Source organism: Phyllobates terribilis, unplaced genomic scaffold (genome assembly GCF_046119375.1).
Source record: "Phyllobates terribilis strain yellow unplaced genomic scaffold, ASM4611937v1 Scaffold_3__8_contigs__length_932513732, whole genome shotgun sequence".
In the NCBI taxonomy this organism is placed as follows: Eukaryota; Metazoa; Chordata; class Amphibia; order Anura; family Dendrobatidae; genus Phyllobates; species Phyllobates terribilis.
In genome coordinates this window covers 830636364-830651949 of record NW_027362763.1, presented here as the reverse complement: position 1 = coordinate 830651949, position 15586 = coordinate 830636364, and positions in this window count along the sequence as shown.

The following is a 15586-nucleotide window of genomic DNA, read 5'->3' as shown; positions in this document are numbered from 1 at the left end:
AGTCCCCACAGCCTCGGACTCCGGGTCCGGTGGTAACTCTTCAATCAGGGCGAGCTCTTCAGCTGCCAGCCCCTGATTCCTTTTAGCACGACTTCCTCAGAGCTCCTGATCTCTCTTTCCTATAGCTGCTTCTCCTCTTCTCTCTCTACTCTTCTCCTCTAACCCTGCCTCAGCCCCAGTTTTATATAGGGGAAGTTCTTCCCCTCCCAGGACTGGGCAGGAGGTGTGGCATGCATAGGATTCCTGACCAAGAGACCTCCCACCTGCTCTCAGACATAACATTGCTATTACTGTGAAGACCAGACCCCTGGGGTGCCACATTCCCCCCTAGTGAAATTTAGTACTCCGGGACTAAACATACTTTTGTAAACATAACAAGGTGTAAACAATAACATTCTGATAGAGACAACACGTAAGGTGGTCACGGTGTGTCCGCAACCGGGTGTAACTTTTGAGGAAAACAAGGGTGTCCATTTCACCAACACAGGGAGACGTAACCAGGTAGGGGTCTGTCCTGCCCCGAGTCCTTAACAGTCTTTTAGTCCGTCCTGGGTTACGCTCCAACTATATGCACAAAGGATTCCCGGTAAATCCACCAAAGACTCCTATAAATAACTAGAAACACATAATTATACACAAGCAACAATAAACAGGTAAACATTAATAAAACAGCTTGAACATTTAGATCCTCCACCGTATGGACAACTGGCCTCTAGTGACCCTAGTGGACCTACGGAGCTGGTTGACTGGTCCTGAGCTACAGGGTATAGGAGCTGTCAAGGGTAAACTGGGCAGCCGTCTTCGGACTCTTTGGGTCACTAGGGGTATGGCAGGCTCACTATAAGCAGAGGGTTGATTTTCCTGGTCTGCTTGTGTGGGGCCTTCTGCCTCCTGGACCGGCTGTTCTTCCCGCTCTACCTGTGTCTCCGTAGGCACTTGGGATGCTGGTTGGAGGAACGTGAGGACGGGTACCACAACAGCACCATTGACTTGAGTCCAAGACCGAGGGAAGTCTCCGAGCACAGTACTAACCATATCTTCCCTTTCCTCTACGGGTCGAGGGTCCTCTTGTCCCTCTTCAGGGTTCCGTAGCTGTTCGGGACACTTCTTCAGGTGATCCCGGGATACAATGGCTGTGGTTTCCCCTCCGTCTTTACTGATCGTACAGATCTTTGGGTTGTCGTGGCTTGAGGGCAGTACTGTGTACGGGTCCTTCTCCCACTGGTCGTCCAACTTGTGGAGCCGTCTTTTCCTCTTCAAGACCTGCTCTCCGGGCACCAGGGGAACAGCGGGAGCATACTGGTTGTAAGTTTTCTCTTGTCTTTCCCTAGCTTGACAGAGACTACGCTCCACGCTCTCCTGTACTTTTCGGTACTGCTGCTGCCTCTCTGTGTCCCAGTCTGCTTCTGGTGAAGTGTCCTCGGGTGTCAGGACTCCCATCTCCAGATCAACAGGAAGCTTACCAGGTCTTGCCCTCATCAGGTAAGCCGGGGTACAGTTGGTGGAACCTACAGGGATGTGGTTGTATAGGTCCACCAGGTCGGGCAGCTTCTCAGGCCACAGACTGCGTTCCTCCAGGGGCAATGTTTTCAGAAGATCTATCACCACCTGGTTCATTTTCTCACAAAGTCCATTAGTTTGAGGGTGATAGGGTGTTGTTCTTATCTTCCGGCAGCCATACAGGGTGCAGAACTCCTGGAAGACCTCCGCTTCAAAGGCAGGCCCCTGGTCCGTCAGCACCTGTTCCGGGTATCCGTGCGGACGGCAGAAGTGCTGCTGGAAGGCTCTAGCTGCTGTTTGAGCCGTTAAGTCCTTGACGGGGATGACAACCAAGAACCGGGAGTAGAGATCCACGATAGTTAACGCGTAGACGAAGCCACTTCTGCTTGGGGTCAGTTTTACATGATCCAAGGCTACCAGTTCCAACGGCTGTCTGGTGATGATGGACCGCAGGGGAGTCTTCTGGCTGGCACGGTACCTCCTTCTTAGGTTGCATGGGCCACAGTCTCTGCACCACCTCTCGATGGTTCCTCTCATGCCTACCCAATGGAACTGCCCGCGCAGCAGGAACTCCAACTTCTTCCATCCGAAATGCCCAGCTCCGTCGTGGTACGCCTCCATCACCATAGCTGCGTCTCTTCTTGGCACCACCACTTGCCAGATTAGTTCATGCGTCCGGGAGTTAACCATTCTGCGGCACAACTTCCCCTTGTAAAGGAACAGTCGACTCTTCTCAGCCCACAGTTGTTTGGCTTCCTCCGGAGCGTCCGGGTCAAGGCGTGCATCTGGCCGAGTCAGCATCTCCTTTACCAGTCGGACTGCAGGGTCACTGTCTTGCGTCTCCACCCAGTTGTAATGAGGTAAGGGGTTGAACGTAGCGGATTGCTTACTCCTTACCCGGTGGGAATACTGGATAGTCCCATGACGGTGGAACGCGGGGAGCTCAACTTCTTCCAGTCCCTCTGAATCTTCCCCTACGTCCGGTAGGTTTGGCATCCTGGACAGGGCGTCCGCGTTGGTATTGGAGCGTCCTGCCCGGTATTTGATTGTAAACTCATAGTTGGACAAGCGGGCCATCCATCTCTGCTCTAGGGCACCGAGTCTTGCAGTGTCCAGGTGTGTCAACGGGTTGTTATCCGTGTACACGGTGAACCGGGAAGAAGCGAGGTAGTGCTTAAAGCGTTCGTTGACTGCCCACACCACTGCCAGGAACTCTAGCTTAAATGAGCTGTAATTCTCAGGGTTTCTTTCGGTGGGTCGCAGTTTTCGGCTGGCGTAAGCAATTACCCGTTCTTTCCCCTGCTGGATCTGGGACAGTACGGCTCCTAGCCCGATGTTACTGGCGTCGGTGTAGAGGATAAAGGGCTGGCTATAATCAGGGTACGCCAGGATTTCATCCCCCGTGAGGGCCATCTTCAGCTGGCGGAAGGACTCTTCTTCCAGCTTCTCCCATCTGAAGGGTGGCTTCTGGTTCTTGGCCTTCCTGGACTGGCCTATCAGGAGGTCCTGCATAGGAGCTGCCTTTTTGGTGAAACCGGGAATGAACCTTCGGTAGTAGCCTACCAACCCGAGGAACTGCCTCACTTCCTTTACGCTGGAGGGGCTTGGCCATTCCTTAATTGCGGTGATCTTATCAGGGTCGGGAGCCACTCCGTCAGCACTCACCACGTGTCCCAGGTACTGCACCTTTGGCTTTAGGAGGTGACACTTGGAAGGTTTCACCTTTAGGCCGTAACTTGCCAGAGCTTCAAACACTTCCGCCAGGTGCTTCAGGTGGTCCTCGTAGGTCTTGGAGTAGACGATGACATGGTCCAGGTATAACAGGACCGTCTCAAAGTTTCGGTGTCCCAGACAGCATTCCATCAATCGCTGGAAGGTTCCTGGTGCGTTGCAGAGTCCAAACGGCATGCAGGTAAACTCGCTAAGTCCCATCGGGGTGGTGAATGCGGTCTTCTCCCGATCCGCCTCTGCTACAGGAACCTGCCAGTACCTGCTAGTGAGATCCAAGGTGGAGAAGAAGTTAGCAGATTTTAAAGCAGCCAAAGACTCCTCTATTCTTGGTAAGGGGTACTCATCTTTGTGTGTGATACTGTTAATTTTCCGGTAATCTACACACATTCTCATGGTGTTGTCTTTCTTTTTGACCAAGACTAGTGGAGCTGCCCAGGGGCTACAGCTATCCCTGATTACCCCAGCCTCCTTCATGTCTCTAAGCATCCCCTTGGCGTGTTGGTAGTGTGCAGGGGGTACGGGTCGATACCTCTCTTTTATGGGAGGATGGTCTCCCGTGGGGATGTGGTGTTCTACCCCCTTGACTCGCCCGAAGTCTAACGGGTGTTTACTAAACACTCTCTCGTACTCTTGAACCACCCGGTAGACTCCCTGTTTCTGGTGGGAGGGAGTGGAGTCAGTACCCAAATGTAGTTGCTGACACCAATCCTCCATTATTTTCTTAGAGCCGTTACCTTCCTCCGGATGAGATGGAGGCAAGGGTTCCACAGACTGTATAGAATTTTGGTTGATAGTATATAATTTGGCTAGCGTAGCATACCGGGGCAGGTATACTTCCCTTTTCCCGATATTTATTATGCGAACGGGCACCCTCCCATGGCGTACATCAACTACCCCCCGGGCTGTCAAAATGGTGGGCCTACTGTCTGAGTAGACTGGTTCTACCATGGCCTGGTAATCTCTACCTCTCAGACCAATAGCTGCCCGGCACCAAATCATCATTTCACTTTTCGGGGGCATGGCAATAGGGAAAGGGTCACACATTCTTACGCTACCAATCTCACCGCCGGAGAGTTCCACTTGTTGCCGTCGCATCAGTGCCCGGATCTCTTTCTGGAGCACTCGCTGCTGGCCGGAGCTGGCGTTCTTGGCAACCTGCTGTAAAATGAAAATCACCTCTGCAAGACAATTTTCAATCACATTAGTTCCTAGAGTTATCTTTGGGTGACTCTCGCGCTTGTCAATGTCTACAATGATCAGTCCCTGTGCTGCCAGTTCGACTCTACCGATTTTAATGGTCATCTCTTTAAATCCGATCTGCGGCACGGGTTGACCATTGCTGGCGATGATACTCAAGTCGTCGTCAGGGTAGCGGGTTATATCCGAGTCATTCCAGTACTGCTTGAAGAGCACGTACGGGATGGTGGTGACCTGTGACCCGGTGTCCAGTAGGGCACTCATAGGAATGCCATCCAGTACCACAGGCAAGACTGGACGTCCTCCCACATATTTGTCGCGCCAGTTCGATGGGCCTGGTGATCTTTTTCCTGGGGGTTGGCCCTCTACCCCAGGTTGTGCCAGTTTAAAGGACAGTACCTTGCCATATGTCCGGGTTGATTGCAGCGGCGGCAGATGGGTTGTCCGTCCTCGTTGTATCGGTCGCTGGGTCTTCCTCTGGCCGGTGGGGTCCTCCTTGGTCGACGCCACGGGATGTCCTCCGGTCCGGATGCCAGCTGGATCTTCCCTGGAGTGGAAACCTGTAAAGACTGCACAGTTCGGGTTAGCGCAGCAACGCTTTTAGCTAGCTCTTGGACCTGATGGTGCAGGTCTGGAGCCGGGTCATTGTTCAAAGCCTGCGCATCAGCCCCCACAGGCCCTGCCGACAAGGGCGCCGCCTCCTGGTGGTAAGTGATAGCTGGGCGCCTGTGGGTCACAACGCCACCCGGTGCCGGTTCTCGGAGCACCCGGATGGCTCTGTCCTTGAACTGTGCAAAGTCCAGATGAGGATCCTGTAAGGCTATGGCCCGCAACTGGGTTCGGTGGACATTGCAATATAGTCCCTCTATAAATTGTTCGGTCAACAGCCTGTCCTCGTTTCCCACGCTGTCGGGGTCGTTCTGCTTAATGGCTCTCAGGGCCTCTTGTAGGTTTAGTGCATAGTCCCTTATACTGTCATGTGCTCGCTGCTTGCACCCATAGAATTTAAGCTTAATCTCGGCTGAGGTGCGGGTATCAAAGGTGTCCCTCAGCCGGGTTAGTATCCCTGCGACAGTCCTCCTCCCAGGTGGCCAGGACTTTACCTCCCTTTGGGCTGCCCCGGTTAGTTGGGCCACCAGGATGCTCACTTTTTGCTCTTCTGTGAGGGGGTACACCTGGAAGAGGCTATCCAGCTTTTCTCTAAAGTCATTCAGGGTATGTGACTCCCCTGAGTATTGGGGTAGCCAGGCTGCTCCCGGGATATAGGGCATGGTGAAAGGCATGACTGCAGCAGCGCTGGCGCTGGCGGGGGTTGAGGCAGTGAAGCTCTCCTCCGTATCCGACATCTTCCTCCCCCCTAGTGGACCGTGGCCTACCTTGCGATGATCCTCTTCCGTAGGCCGCGGCTCCTCAGTGGATCGTCAGGGTTGAGGACCTCCCGTCGCGCTCCTGTGACGTCGGCGTCTGCTGGGCTCCTTCCAGGACCTTACGCAACGTCCGGACGTGAGGCGGGGCTTCATTTCTCGCGCGCTTTCGGAGTCCACGCCCCTCTTCTTCCCACGCGGCGTCTTCAAGATGGCGTCCAATGGCGGGAAAACTCCACGTATGGCGTGAAGAAGGCAGAAGATGGCGCCGGATGGCGGGAAAACTTTGCGGATGGCGGGAAGAAGGTAGAAGATGGCGCCGGATGGCGGGAAACTTCACCACTGGTAAGTTTGAACAGTCTTTTTCAGGCACGCAGTACCCGGTGGTTGCGGGCACGAGATCCTGCCGACTACGCCAAAAGTTGACGCACCCCTGGGCCTGAGTCGCGCAGCGTTGCGCACGCGGGAGCCTACCCGGAGCCGGATCTGATAGGGGTAGTAGTCTCGTGGCGGTGACCCGGTCCGTGCCCAGGGAGTCAGACTAAGTGGCGGTGTATTAGCAGCAGATGTAGGACGACTACGCCACCCGTTGAATGCAGCTATGGAGCTGCCGCTGCAGGGCAGACCGCTGAGGCCGGTGGAAGGATGGTGCAGCGTGGATCGTATAACCCCCAACGGGAGGGGTATGGCCTCAGGGCAGCCGACGTGGATGATGGGGGTAGCAGGAACCACTCAGAGACGATGCGGTGTAGTTCAGGGTCTTTACTGGTGACAAAGATAGACCCTCCCGGAGTACTGGCTAGCGGTCTGGGCCTGGTCAGTCCTTGACCAGATGGGATCCCCCTTGGCCAGGCGGAGTTGTAGGCTTCCCCAACTAATTGTACTCTTCTGGCTACCTTGCTAGAGGCGGGTAAAGGTAGCCCACGTCCCTGAGTGTACCGTGTGGTGCTCACCCGTATGGCCGGTGACTCGGGGCCTTCTAGTGGCTTCCGCTCCACGACGGCGGTGCTGGTCCCACGCGTGTGACCGTGCCTTCGGGTTTCTTGGCCAGAGGACCTGAAATCCCCTGCCGGTCGGGTTCTGCTGCTGGGTCAGGGTTAGTCCCCACAGCCTCGGACTCCGGGTCCGGTGGTAACTCTTCAATCAGGGCGAGCTCTTCAGCTGCCAGCCCCTGATTCCTTTTAGCACGACTTCCTCAGAGCTCCTGATCTCTCTTTCCTATAGCTGCTTCTCCTCTTCTCTCTCTACTCTTCTCCTCTAACCCTGCCTCAGCCCCAGTTTTATATAGGGGAAGTTCTTCCCCTCCCAGGACTGGGCAGGAGGTGTGGCATGCATAGGATTCCTGACCAAGAGACCTCCCACCTGCTCTCAGACATAACATTGCTATTACTGTGGAGACCAGACCCCTGGGGTGCCACATATATATGGCCCCGCATAGTGCTCTGTACTGTATACATAGCCCTGAATAGTGCTCCATACTATATATATGGCCCCGCATAGTGCTGCACACAGTATACATAGATCTGCATAGTGCTGCACTCAGTATACATGGCTCCGCATAGTGCTCCATACTGTATACATGGCCATACATGGTCCCGCATAGTGCTCCGTACTGTATACATGGCCCCGCATAGTACTTCGTACTGTATACATGTCACCCGCATAGTGCTTCGTACTATATACATGGCCCCGCATAGTGCTCCGTACTACTATATACATGGTCCCGCATAGTGCTCCGTACGTATACATGGCCCCGCATAGTACTCTGTACTGTATACATGTCCCCCGCATAGTGCTTCGTACTGTTTACATGGCCCCGCATAGTGCTCCATCCTACTATATACATGGCCCCGCATAGTGCTCCCTACTGTATACACGGCCCCGCATAGTGCTTCGTACTACTGTATACATGGCTCCGTATAGTGCTACCTACTGTATACATGGTCCCGCATAGTGCTCCGTACTGTATACATGGCCCCGCATAGTGCTCCGTACTACTGTATACATGGCCCCGCATAGTGCTCCGTACTGCATACATGGCCCTGCATAGTACTCCGTACTGTATACATGGTCCCGCATAGTACTCCGTACTGTATACATGTGGCGCCCCTGAGGGTTCGGTCGCCACAGAGGTACTGCACCTCACCCAGAGGTGTGGTGTCTCCCTTTCTCTCAGGTAAGGAGGGAGTGCTGCACCGAACCCCAACACCTGCATCCAGCACTACACTACCCCAGGCCATCAGGAGGGGCAAGAAGCAATGTATGTTTCTGCTGAGCCCTGACCCTGGCTGGAGTGGGGGGAACCCAAAGGCAGGGGGAACCAGTAGTCGGTGTGGGTGTAGGAGGTAGTTCATGGGAGCACTCATACAGTAAAGATATAAAATAGGGAAGCCATCTTAGGGTGGCAGAACAGTGAGACTAGTAGTTGGAGAGCAGTTTGGAGCAGAGTCTCTCTAGGAGCTCTGCTCCACTACAAGGGCTCAGGACTGAGGCCCAGGAGGGGAGCAGGGAGTAAACTCTGTTCTACAGAAGGGATCCTAGGGGAGTACGGCGAGTGCAGGAGGCACCCGTACACCCCGAACCTGCCAAGTGTCAGGAGGATCTAGGCGGCAAGAAGGGGACCGGCCCCTGCCCCAGTCATGCAGCTTCAAGCCTCGGCTGGAAAATACCGGAGGCTTCAGACTTCTATAGCAGGAGCCAAACTCTTACTTCAATCCCAGTAAGGTCGAGCAGGTCTGAGCAACTCCGACGGACAGGGGGGACCTCGCAGCACCCGATTAGGATTCACAGTGAGAAGCGCAGGGCAGGAGGTAGTAAAGACCCAGCGTGAAGTCGGTCTAGGAAGGTACATATGAAAGTGGGGTTCTGCCAGGCGCACCCAAGCTGCCTGAGGAAGGACTGAACCCCTGCCCGGTGAACGCAGTGCGACACAGGAGGCTTGCACCAGTACTGTGCACCTGAGGAACTTGAACATAACTGTGAGTAAACTCGGATGACTGCACTGAACTGCCTCCGCTCCTTCATTTCGCCGGTACCATTTCCCTCCCTGCACTACAACGCCCAGCGCACCTCTTCCATTTTCTCCTACACTGCCTTGAGGCCTGCTCCACCTGTGGGGAGCCGTTCCATCTTAAGTTGCCCTATCATCTGCCTCAGAGGACTGCCGCAGCGCTGGTTATCCTCACCAGACACCACAGGTGGCGTCATGACAATTTTCCCCAACCAATAATTTCCCTTTTCAGCGACCGGCCTGTGCCACGGACCGGGCCAGTCCCCGTGATAATCCCCTGCAAGCAGCCAGAGGTCCAGCTGCCGAGTACCCACGGCCCTGGGGGCGAGTCATATACATGCCCCGCATAGTGCTCCGTACTGTATACATGGCCCCGCATAGTGCTCTGTACTACTATATACATGGCCCCACATCGTGCTCCGTACTGTATACATGGCCCCGCATAGTACTCCATACTGTATACATGGCCCCTCATACTGCTGTTTTGTATACATGGCCCCTCATACTGCTGTTTTGTATACATAGCCCCGCATAGTGCTGCACACAGTATACATCGCCCCGCAAAGTGATCCATACTGTGTACACGGCCCCCGCATAGTGCTCTGTACTACTATAAATGTGGCGCCCCTGAGAGTTCAGTCGCCACAGGGATACTGCACCTCAGATAGAGGTGTGGTATCTCCTCTCCGAGGTAAGGATGGAGCACCTCTCAGGATCCCAACTCATCACTCAACACTACACCACTCCTGTCCTGTAGGGGGCCTAAATGCACCAGGGTGCTGCCCCGGTCCAGGATAGAGGTGATGGGGGGAACCAAAGATAGGGGGAACCATGTAGTGGGTGAGGGTGGAGGACACACTTTTAGGTTACACTTATTCATTCATATTTAAACTACGGCCATCTTAGGTTCAAGGTCTTTGATTGTGGTCTTCTTCACTGAACGTGGCTTTCCGGTGGAACCTGCAGCTGATTGAAGATACATAGTCCTCGTGCTCTGGCCTTGAGGCGAGGAGCGGGTTAGAGTTAACGGTTGTCTCTACCCGGTCAAGGTCCCTACCTAAGAAGGCCTGGAGGGGAGTAGAGGAGAAAAGCTCCATAGGCAAAAGGATCCCAGGTGGGGTACAGATGGAGCGGTATATGCCACCTGTCCTCTTTATTCTGGCCAAGCCAGAGGGACTCCTGCTGCAAGAGGGGACCGGCTCCCGATATCTGACTTTGCTACTTCACGTCTTAGTCGGAGAAGCTCTGGAGGATTAGTGGATCCCACCGGGTAACGGACGGAGCGGCATACGCCACCCGTTCCCTTTTTCTGTGTATAGCCAGAGGGAGACCCAGCCTATCACACGCACCACATACGGACAGGAGAGGACCTAGTGGGAAAGTCTAGGAACACTCTAGTGCGGGGGTCCTGATTCTTGCACCCGAACTACCCAGAGTGTGTTGAACCCCCTTTCTGGTGGCCGCAGCGCGCCGTTCGGAGCGAGGAGAAGCCTTGCAGCTGACGCCTAACAGCATGAGTAAAGCTTGGAAGACTGCATCCCTACCCCGGTCCCTTATTTCAGCGCGACACCACACCACCCACTACGACTCCCCTCATCCGTCCTTCTCAGCCCTGAGGCCCTGCTCCGTCTGTGGGGAGTAGTACCATCTGCTGCTGCCACGACATCATCCCACCTCAGAGGACTACCGCAGCGCTGGTGGCGAATCACCAGGCACCACAGGTGGCGTAGTCATTGAATCCACTCGATTACCACCAACCCTCATAGCCCATTAAATCGTTTATGTGACGGCCCTGGGCACGGAACGGGTCCAGGCCACGACTGCAACCCCCAACATCTGACCCGGCTCCGAGTACCCCCATCTCTCAGGGTAGGGCTGTGAGCGTCACATATACATGGCCCCGCATAGTGCTCCGTACTGTATACACGGCCACCGCATAGTGCTCCGTACTGTATACACGGCCCCAGATTAAAAAAATAAATACTCACCTCTGCCATTCCAATGCTGATCCCTACCTGTGGGTCCACGGACCATCATCTCACCCTTGTGAGCGCATGCGCCATCCCCCTTTCTCTAGCGCCGCGGCCACTCTCCTCTGCGCGTGCCCTCCCATCAGGCCACGCGCCCTTCCATCAGGCCCAGGCCATGGAGGCACCGGGAGGGCAATAGTACTATATGGGGGCACTGAGAGGGCACTAGCACTATATTGGGGCTCAGAGAGGGCACTAGTACTATATGGGGGAACAGAGGGGGCACTAGTACTATATGGGGGCACAGAGGGGGCACTAGTACTATATGGGGGTTTTCCAGACATGTAGGATCCCAAAGTTATTAAGAAGTAAACGAGTGAGTATGATACACGGTATTATCAGAACTACTTCTCACTAAATGTCCTTTTAGCACTCTAGCACTTTAGATTGGTACTTTCCACATTACTGATTCACAGTGAATATGTCCTGTTAGCACTGTAGCACCTTAGATTAGGTTATTTCAATTTATTGTTTCACAGTGACCATTTTCTGAATACTTGCACTTTAGCATTCTGCACTTCTCTTCTTTGCACTTTATACGTCCCTCAATGAATGCCATTATTTTGGCTTTTTAGCACTTTATATTAGTTACTAGCTATTGAACCCGTTCTACGCCCAGGTGGCGAGCCTTTTTATTGGTATATGGTCTCCCATGCTGGTATGTGCTGCCCCCCTCCTTGTATTTGTGCTGCCCCCATCCTGTCCCCACCATCCAATTCTGGTATGCATGATACCCCTCACCCCCAGTCCTGGTATGCGTGGCACCCCTCACCCCAATCATGGTATACGTGGGACCCCTCACCCCCAATCCTGGTATGCGTGGCACCCCTCACCCCCAAGCCTGGTATATGTGGCACCCCTCATCCCTATCCTGGTGTGTATGGTATCCCTCATCCTGGTATGCATGGCACCCTATCCCTCACTCCCAATCCCGGTATGCGTGGCACCCCTCACCCCCAATCCCGGTATGCGTGGCACCCCTCATCCCGGTATGCATGGCACCCCTCACCCCCAATCCTGGTATGCGTGGCACCCCTCACCCCCAATCCTGGTATGCGTGGCACCCCTCATCATTATCCTGTTGTGTATGGTATCCCTCATCCTGGTATGCATGGTACCCCATCCCTCATCCCTATCCTGGTGTATGGTATCCCTCATTCTGGTATGCATGGCACCCCATCCCTCATTCCCAATCCCGGTATGCGTGGCACCCCTCATCCCCAATCCCGCAATACATGGCACCCCTCATCCCTATCCTGGTGTGTATGGTATCCTTCATCCTGGTATGCATGGCACCCGATCCCTCACTTCCAATCCCGGTATGTGTGGCACCCCTCACCCCCAATCCCGGTATGTGTGGCACCCCTCATCCCGGTATGCGTGGCACACCTCATCCCCAATCCCGGTATGCGTGGCACCCCTCATCCCGGTATGCGTGGCACTCCTCACCCCCAATCCCGGTATGCGTGGCACCCCTCACCCCCAATCCCGTTATGCTTGGCACCCCTCACCACCAATCCCGGTATGCGTGGCACCCCTCATCCCTATCCTGGTATGCGTGGCACCCCTCATCACTATCCTGGTGTGTATGATATCCCTCATCCTGGTATACATGGTACCCCATCCCTCATCCCGGTATGCGTGGCACCCCTCATCCCCAAACCCAGCATGCATGGCACCCCTCATCCCCAATCCGAGCATGAGTGGCACCCCTCATCCCCAATCCCGGCATGCGTGGCACCCCTCACCCCCAATCCCGGCATGCGTGGCACCCCTCATCCCCAATCCTTGTATGTGTGGCACCCCTCATCCCCAATCCTGGTATGCGTGGCACCCCTCATCCCCAATCCCGGTATGTTTGGCACCTCTCATCCCCAATTCCGGTATGTGTGGCACCCCTCATCCCCAATCCCGGTGTGTGTGGCACCCCTCATCCCCAATCCCGGTATGCGTGGCACCCCTCATCCCCAATCCCGGTATGCGTGGCACCCCTCACCCCCAATCCCGGTATGCGTGGCACCCCTCATCCCCAATCCCAGTATGCGTGGCACCCCTCATCCCCAATCCCGGTATGTGTGGCAACCCTCACCGCCCAATTCTGGTATGCGTGGTACCCCTCACCCCCAATCCTGGTATGTGTGGTACCCCTCACCCCCCAATCCTGGTATGTGTGGTACCCCTCACCCCCAATCCTGGTATGCGTGGTACCCCTCACCCCCAATCCTGGTATGTGTGGTACCCCTCACCCCACAATCCTGTTATGTGTGGCCCCCTCATCCCTTTCACACTGTACACACATAAAATAAACAGTTATACTCACCTTTCTTCCCTGTGCTCCAGCGCTGCTGCGTCCTCTTCTGCCGGAGGCCGGGGGAGGAGTGTGGCGCTGGAGCACTGTGTCTTCAGTAAAATGGCACCGGATAGCGCAATGCACACGCGCCGGTCCGACGCTTTCACTCCGACCCTGGTCTCCAGCGAAGAGAGGCACTGCGGCAACGCTCCTCCCGGTCAGGTAAGTATGTAAGTATGGCGCCGGAGATCGCTGTATGCGTTCAGTGTCTACGCATCCCGCGATCTCCGGCGCCATATACTCCTCTTACCTGTAACGGCTGGATGTGTGCTCATCTCTGGAGCAAGACTAAGCATCACGCATGCGCAGTCTATCGAGGCTTCAGACAGAGACACGCATCCCCGGTTATATTATAGATATTGTCTACACAACATCAGCACTTTTGCACTTTAAATTTACACAACTTATTATGTATTATTGGTGGAATTTCTACATAATGTGTACTATAATGATTATTAAACTCACTGTTATGTATTATTTTGCACTTCTGGGTACCGATGTGTCCTTTAATATTCTATGGGCTCCAGTAGAATTTTATAATAGTTCTATGGATTTTTTCTTCTGTGTCTGTCCTATTTAATAAAGAACCCCTTTTTTCACTTTCATTGTGTAGGGTGGTTTTATACACTCTTGTGTCACCATATTTAAAAGAAACTTTTTTATTATCACTTTTTATTTGAATGGATTCACTTGAGGGGTATTTTTATGACACTGTAGGATTCACTTGAGATGTATGATTTCGGTGCATCATTTCCCTGTTTTTGAATATTTTCACTCATTGCACTTGATTTGGTGGCTGAATACTAATATGTGAAGAACATTAATAATGTTATGTGTTTTTATGTGTCCATATACATACAGTACAGACCAAAAGTTTGGACACACCTTCTCATTTAAAGATTTTTCTGTATTTTCATGACTGTGAAAATTGTACATTCACACTGAAGGCATCAAAACTATGAATTACCACATGTGGAACTATATACTTAACAAAAAAGTGTGAAGCAACTGAAAATATGTCTCATATTCTAGGTTCTTCAAAGTAGCCACCTTTTGCTTTGATGACTGCTTTGCACACTTTTGGCATTCTCTTGATGAGCTTAAAGAGGTAGTCATCGGAAATGGTTTTCACTTCACAGGTGTGCCCTGTAAGGTTTAATAAGTGGGATTTCTTGCCTTATAAATGGGGTTGGGACCATTAGTTGTGTTGTGCAAAAGTCTGGTGGATACACAGCTGATAGTCCTACTGAATAGACTGTTAGCTGCTTTTTTCTTGCCATAATACAAATTCTAAGTAAAGAAAAATGAGTGGCCATAATTACTTTAAGAAATGAAGGTCAGTCAGTGCGAAAAATTGGGAAAACTTTGAAAGTGTCCCCAAGTGCAGTTGCAAAAACCATCAAGCGCTACAAAGAAACTGGCTCACATGAGGACCACCCCAGGAAAGGAAGACCAAGAGTCACCTCTGCTTCTGAGGATAAGTTTATCCGAGTCACCAGCCTCAGAAATCGCAGGTTAACAGCAGCTCAGATTAGAGACCAGGTCAATGCCACACAGAGTTCTAGCAGCAGACACATCTCTTCAACAACTGTTAAGAGGAGACTTAGTGCAGCAGGCCTTCATGGTAAAATAGCTGCTAGGAAACCACTGCTAAGGACAGGCAACAAGCAGAAGAGACTTGTTTGGGCTAAAGAACACAAGGAATGGACATTGGACCAGTGGAAATCTGTGCTTTGGTCTGATGAGTCCAAATTTGAGATCTTTGGTTCCAACAACCGTGTCTTTGTGAGACGCAGAAAAGGAGAACGGATGGACTCTACATGCCTGGTTCCCACCGTGAAGCATGGAGGAGGAGGTGTGATGGTGTGGGGGTGCTTTGCTGGTGACACTGTTGGGGATTTATTCAAAATTGAAGGCATACTGAACCAGCATGGCTACCACAGCATCTTGCAGCGGCATGCTATTCCATCCGGTTTGCGTTTAGTTGGACCATCATTTATTTTTCAACAGGACAATGACCCCAAACACACCTCCAGGCTGTGTAAGGGCTATTTGACCAAGAAAGAGAGTGATGGGGTGCTACGCCAGATGACCTGGCCTCCACAGTCACCAGACCTGAAGCCAATCAAGATGGTTTGGGGTGAGCTGTACCGCAGAGTGAAGGCAAATGGGCCAACAAGTGCTAAGCACCTCTGGGAACTCCTTCAAGATAGTTGTAAGACCATTTCCGGTGACTACCTCTTGAAGCTCATCAAGAGAATGCCAAGAGTGTGCAAAGCAGTCATCAAAGCAAAAGGTGGCTACTTTGAAGAACCTAGAATATAAGACATATTTTCAGTTGTTTCACACTTCTTTGTTAAGTATATAATTCCACATCTGTTAATTCATAGTTTTGATGCCTTCA